Below are 6891 nucleotides of genomic sequence, written 5' to 3' on the forward strand. Positions count from 1 at the left end.
GATCAGCAGGCTGGAGACATTAGCTTCATTACAAGACCACTAGGTGGCAATTTAGTAGCCCTGTTTTAAATGTTTAATATATTTAATTTCTTTATTGCTCTAGATACCAGCTTGAGGAATGACATATTGAATAGAATTCTGGAAAACCTGTACTGTTTGTTCCTGCCAAATATATTGAAGTCTTTCTGCTTATCATACCTCTCCCAGACATTCATTATGTCATCAGTGAATGCCTCTGAGCACTCAGTGAACACCTCTGGCCAGGTGGCAGGAAAGGTAATTATTGATTATCAAGAAAAAATAAGGGTCCTTCTAGCTCTTTAATACATACTTGGTGCAGCTAAGGTTGTATAGGAGTTGCAGCTGTGTATGCCATGAGGAGATTGACCCTGTCCACAGCCACAGCTATAGGACCATGACATAACTATGTACATACACTGAAGGTGAATTTCTGTGGCAGCACACCAAAGGCAACAGGGGAGCTACTGTGGCCTTCATCTGTATCTGCCAAATGTGTTTGCAGTGGCCCCACAATCCCCTCGCCTTGATAACCATAGATCAGAAAGATGATGTGAACCATTTTCCTAGAGATTCAAAGTTCTTTTCCTAATTAACAACTATTGTATGGTTGTGAGAGGATAGGATTGCTACAGAAAGCATTTCAGGTCTGGAAGATTTAGGACTGGCATCTAAACAGAGAGAGAGGAGGTGAACAACTCAAGTATATGCATATGTGAATGTGTACAGTTCTTTTCATTGCAAATACTATGTAACTGATAGAAAAAACACCACGAGGCATATACCAAAACCCATACAAAAGCTACATACGAGAGAAATGTTTTGATCTCATACCCCTTCACCTTTGGGATAATGTTTATTTTTTTGCCCCCTTGTTCAGTGTTGAGAGTCTTTATGGATTTTACTTAGCAGTGAAGTGATGCTGAAATAACTGATCCCAGAAGTTTTGTGAAAACTATTCATAGTAGCGCCCACAGTTAATGATTCAAAAAGGAGGCTTACAAAGTATTTTTTCCCAGTGATCTCAAGTGACACCACACAAAAGTGGTGAGCTTTTGATGCGCTGACATTTGTTCCCGGGAAAAAAAAGAGCAATAGCATATTGTAAAATTTCAGCCTTCAGATGCTAAAAATAGGAGGAAATGAAAGAAAAGAATTGCTTGAAGTCAGAAACCAACATAACAATATGTAGTGCTTCTGTAGCCTCAAAGCAGGCTGACTCAGAAGCTAATGTTTTGGTGGAAAAGGTCAAGAAGAAAATGGTTTATGATTCTCAGTGATCTCTATATTAAGTGACTCTTAGGTTTCCAATTACCGAGCTGCTACCAGATGAAAAAAAAAATTCAACCCGTCTGTTAATAGCAGAAAATATTGCAAATGACTGCAGCTTAAAGTTGCAGGGTGTGGGGAGGGGGGACAAAAGAGATAACATGGATGAAACATAAAGAAAGGTTTTGTGAAGAGCGCTTCAATCCAGACGAAAATAGAACAAAGGATTCTCCCAGATAACACAGTAAAGAGGAACCAAATTGATCAATAAATAACTGCATTAATAATAGGAAGATTGATACCACTTTAGAATTTCTTTTTTTCTATGTTTCCTTTCAACTGTGGTTTTAATTTTTAAAGGATCTGAAAAAGGGATTTCTCACTTATCTTAGCATTAAAGGGAGTCAGCTGAAGTGGGGGCAGGGGGAGGAAGGGAAGGTAGCTGTTTCCAAACCAGCTAGGAGAAAGGAAAACTTGTTTCTACTTTTATGTACAGCTTGGAAACTGCACTAATTTTTATCAATAATGAATATGAAGGGGAAAATAGTAAAACAAATCCCAGGATTTATTGGGGTAAGAGGGTTTGAGCATCTCATCAATATATGAGTATCTGAAGGGAGAGTGACAAGAGGATGGAGCCAGGCTCTTCTCAGTGATGCCAAGCAATAGGACAAGAGACAATGGACAGAAACTGATGCTCAGGAATTTCCACCTGAGTATGAGGAAGAACTTCTTTACTGTGAGAGTTACCATGCAATGAAACAGATTGCCCAGAGAGGTTGTGGAATTTCCCTCACTGAACATACTCAAGAACCATCTGCACACAATCCTGTGCCATGTGCTCTAGAATGAGCCTGCTTGAGCAGGGAGGTTGGACCTGCTGACCCACTGTGGTCCCTTCCAACCTGACCCATTCTGTGATTCTGTGAATACATTAGAAACTGAAGAACATCTTAGGTTTCCCAAGTTGTGGGTGGTTTTTTTTTTTTTTTTGGATAGCTCAAGACCATAAAAGTTGTGAGAGTGGTGCTGTTGCTTTTCATGCAGTGACTGATGAACAGCTGCTGGTTTTGTGTTTGCTCCCAGCCCTCGGCCTGTGTTACCTGCTGGAAATCCCAGTGCCATCAGCTGAAGGAGGGAGTTTACCAAAAGGTATTGAAGTACCAGAACATGCTGTGGTCTTGTAGCAGTAAGAGAAGGGGAGGTGGCTTTAAATTGCAAGAGAGTAGGTTTAGATTAGATTCAGGAAGAAATTCCTGAATGTGAGGATGGTGAGACACTGGAATAGGTTGCCCATCTTCTCCCAGAGAAGCTGTGGATGCCCCATGCCTGGGAGTGTTCAAGACCAGGTTGGATGAGGTTTTGAGCAACCTGGTCTAATGGAGTGTGTCCCTGCCCATGGCAAGGGGTTTGGAACCAGATGATCTTTAAGGTCCCTTCCAACCCAAACCATTCCATGATTCTATGATTTCCCACAGTTTTATTGAGTAACAGGTAGAGGGAAGCTGAATAGAGGCTCCAGAGCTCTCTGGCAAAGCCGTTCCTTATTTGACCCTGCTTCTTCACATTAAATAGTTGTTAATTACACTGGTAAAAGCTCATGTTTGAAAATTTTCTGGGAAAAACTCGACTACAAGCACAAAAAATATTTTTGCTTGTTAATTTCCCATGTGCAAACTAAGAAACTTCATGTTCAGTCATAAGTAGTAGCAGTAGGAAACTACTTTCTATATAAAAGTCCAGAGAGAATTTTTCTCTCTTTCAGAGAGAAAAATTATTTTAGAATACTCCAGAGAGTATTCTAAAAATAAACATTTTCTTTAACCTTAAGAAACAGTATGGAGATTTTATTTTAATCAAATAGGTGGATTTTGATTCCTGGCAGCCATTTCTTTCTTTATCAACAGTTAAAACAATTTCATAATACTTTCTTTTTGAGAAAGTAATAATTTTATGAACACTTTTTTTTTCCCCCTTTAAGCTAAGACAAATTAATGTATGTGGGCATTTCAACACATCTGGATTTAAAGCACCCATTTTTTTATTATTTTTTTAAACAGGGATTACTGTGTTACTTGTTACCTCTATTTATTTTTTCCTTTAAACCAAAAACAAGTAACCAACCAATAACCTCTTCCATTCCATATTTGAAACTCATAAAAAAAATCCCTCAGATGCACTGTTATCTAAATAACATACTTAAAACCTGAATTATGAATAGAAATTAAAGGCTATAGAGTAATTTTTCCCTCATTTTTGTGAATTATACCAGTTGTCTTCCTACTTTATAGCTGTCTTTTATCTTACAGCAGTGACACCCCCATCTGACTTATGATCTCTCCACAGGATGTCATTGAGTGACACAATAGAGTTAATGAATTGGTCTTTCACCTCCAAAAACCTGATCTAAATGCTAGCCTGAGATAATGAGCATGATGGAGTTCAGTAATGTCAGCAGAGTATTAACTTCTGTTTAAAGGAAGAATGAGCACTGGCAGGAAAATGGATTTTAAGAGAGATTTGGAGCAATTGCACCTGCATGCATTATGGCAACTCTAGCCTTCCTTCATTAGAGTCATATTCACATTATCCCTTTGCTATTTGAATAGAATTTGGCAGAGGTTTGTCTGCAGAGTGTATCATTTGTCAGGGATCTTTCTAGATATTTAAGTTCCCTGCCATTCTAGTATCTGAGCACTACGCCTGCAGTACCTGGTGGTTCAATGTCACAATACATCTCTGCAGAGAATCAGAGAGGACCACTTGACCAGTCAAGGGTAATATATTTTATCACAGACGTGCACAATGGTAACATATTTCAGGGGAAAAAAAACCCCAAAACACTATCTAGGAAGCACTGGGTTAACTGCAGAAGTCAGCAGGACTGACAGAGTATCTGTTTTTCCATCACAGAAAGGCCAAATATAGTGTACTTCACTGAGGATCGCTATTCCTGCTGGAGGTGGATTACTGGGATGTCCTGGAGGCCTTCAGAGGTAACTACAGAGCATCTACAAAGGTAACCCCTTTGCACATTTTTGGAGAGACTTGAAAGAGGTCAGCAACGACTTTCCAAGCACTTCATCATTCACAGACATAGTGCAAACTGTCAAACCATTTGGTCAAAGACAAAAAAAGTCTTCAAGTTTGTTGGCATATTTGCACCATCTTTCCAGCTCTTCCTCTTTGTTGTTTCAGACAAATCCCACTTGCACTCTCAAAAGGTCTCAGCCTAAAGTGGGAAGCATCTCCCATGCTTCTCCCAAGTGCTTGACAGGTTTGTAGCTCTGCTAGTTCAGTGATGTCATTACTTATCTTAAGGCTACTTCAGAAAGTATGATAAGTGATATAAAAACATTCATGTGACCACACCAAGTGCCTTTGCCCACTTCCAAGCTTCCACAGGCTCTTCAAAACAATGGAAATGGTCTAGCTGTCTTGTCAGCTAAGAGAATATTTCTTTGCAAAGTGATAGATTGCAGAAAGAGCAGCTGGCTGCCAGTGAGCCATAGAGAGGCTGCCACTCCCTAGCTGCAGCTTCATCAAAAAGTCAAACCAAAGAAGAAAATTCCAAGCAGCAAACCCCAGAACTCACCACCAGCAAGACTAAGTCCAAAACAAGTAAAACCTTAACACAACAGCAACGGCAGAAGCTATCCCTTCCCCACATTTATCCCCACTGAATTTCTTTCCCTGTGTATGTCCTGTGTCTTTGGGAGAGAGCTGGTGATCTTCCTAACTGCTCCTCAAAACTGTAAGGGAGAACAAGGTTCTCAGAGTAGCTGTGCTGTTACCCTAACTGATTTATTTCCCTCACACAACAAAATTCAAGCTTTTACCTCAAAAAAAAAAATCAACAACAACAAAACCAAACCAAAACCAACCAACTAAACAAACCCCACCAAACCCTCAAACCCCAACCCAACCTAACCCAGACCAAACCAAAAAAAAGAAGCATAAATCAGGTATTTGCAAACTAACCACTGAAAATTTTCAAAGGAATAGAACCCTGAATAACCAAAAGAAACAAGGATTTTGGAAGAGTGAAATAGTTGGTACCATCATGTGTACACAGAAAACACCACCTTTACCTCTTAGCCAAATAAGCTTTACTTTTTTCTGAGTGGCAGCAGCATCTGAGTAACTTGTTCCCTGCACAGTCGTTGGCTCCTCACACTCTTACACAGACTGACATTTATGCAATCACCAGTTCTGTATCTCTCTGACTTCAGGCTTCCAATCTCAGCAAAATTTCTCTATTGATTACAGCAGACAGACTGTAAACAGTTTACAGGCTGGTATTCTGTTAGCTTAACCATTACCATCTTTTTTACTTTCTTCTTGGTTTTATGGTTGGTTTGGGTTGTTTGTTTTTCCTTCACAGCTTGTGATTCACCCCTAATTACAGTCCCTAGACAGCTTTAATATACCTTTGTCCTCCTCCTGTGCTCTCCTGCCTTCCCCTCCAAAGCTGCCTGCAATTCCCACCAGAAGGCTGGTTCAGACCCTCACTGTTCACATGTTTATACCCAAGTTTATCTGAGCACAGACTATGCCTGTCTCTGATCAAAGGTTAATTTTAAACTTAAGCAGATGTCTGCCTCCAGAGTTTACATAGTTTATATACTTAGAAGACAAATGTTCTCTTGGCTTTTGTTATTCTATGTTAAACAAGCCAAATTCTTTTTGGGTATGACCTTCAGGGAGCAGGCAGTGCTGTTTGTGCTCAGTCAGTGCCAGGAGCCAGCTGAACCACAGCAAACCTGTGCCTGAAGCGAGGCAGGTCTGTGTGTGCGGATACCTGCTCAGTGCTACACTTACAGTATTTAGTCCTGCCCCTCAGGGCTTGTCTCAGCAGCAAGGATCAGCCCACATCCACCAGCTATATTATTTTCAGTCCTGGATGGCTTTGCTTTGGTCAGAATACAAGTGGAGAAAATGCATCTGGCTGTGTGAAGCAGAACCTCAGTCTCTCCCCAGACATGGTCCCCAGTCACACAGTTTAACAAGAAGTTTTCTCAAACACAGCTCTTAAACAGATGAGCTCTCTTCTATTCATGGAACATTGTTCTGAAGACCATGTCCTTACACCTGGTAAAGCTGAGCTGGTTTCCAATAGACTTGAAGATTTTATTTGGGTTTGGGGTTTTTTTAGCCGCGGCCCAGAGCTGTAGGGCTTGGTATAGATGACTTGTCCTGGTAGTATGACCTAGGGCTTGCTCCAGATGGCATGAACAGAGCACTCAGCAGGGCACTGATGTGTCAAAATGCTGAGTAGGTGCCACTGAAATTCTGAATGAGGCACATAAGAAATGTCCCCTGCACCAGGCACTTGGTATCATGTGTGGGACATGCAGACATGAAAACTTCGAGACCTTCAGAGCCTGACATGAGCACAGCCCACGAAACTCTGCTTTAGAGTGCACATGTGTGGGGGAGAGGAGGAATGTAATGATGCTTGGAAAGGAGTTATCTTTGCTTTTTCTGCCTGCCTATTCACTCCATTTGTTCTGTGCGCCAGCTGAGAAGGAATCTCTTAGATGTACCAGTACATACTGTCATGGCACATTTGCTCAGTTACATTAAGCTTTGTTGTAATTTTGT

At 40.7% G+C, this 6891-nt stretch overlaps 1 long non-coding RNA gene across 1 annotated transcript; it reads left to right on the plus strand.

Annotated features, from left to right (window-relative positions):
• The first annotated feature begins 1898 nt into the window (after positions 1 to 1898).
• On the plus strand, positions 1899 to 3782 carry LOC116449651. The gene is made up of 3 exons (XR_004242496.1): positions 1899 to 2026; positions 2255 to 2263; positions 3771 to 3782. It is a non-coding gene; the product is annotated as an uncharacterized LOC116449651 (long non-coding RNA).
• Positions 3783 to 6891: the final 3109 nt, after the last annotated feature.

The sequence above is a fragment of the Corvus moneduloides genome, chromosome 1, assembly GCF_009650955.1.
Source record: "Corvus moneduloides isolate bCorMon1 chromosome 1, bCorMon1.pri, whole genome shotgun sequence".
Classification (NCBI taxonomy): Eukaryota; Metazoa; Chordata; class Aves; order Passeriformes; family Corvidae; genus Corvus; species Corvus moneduloides.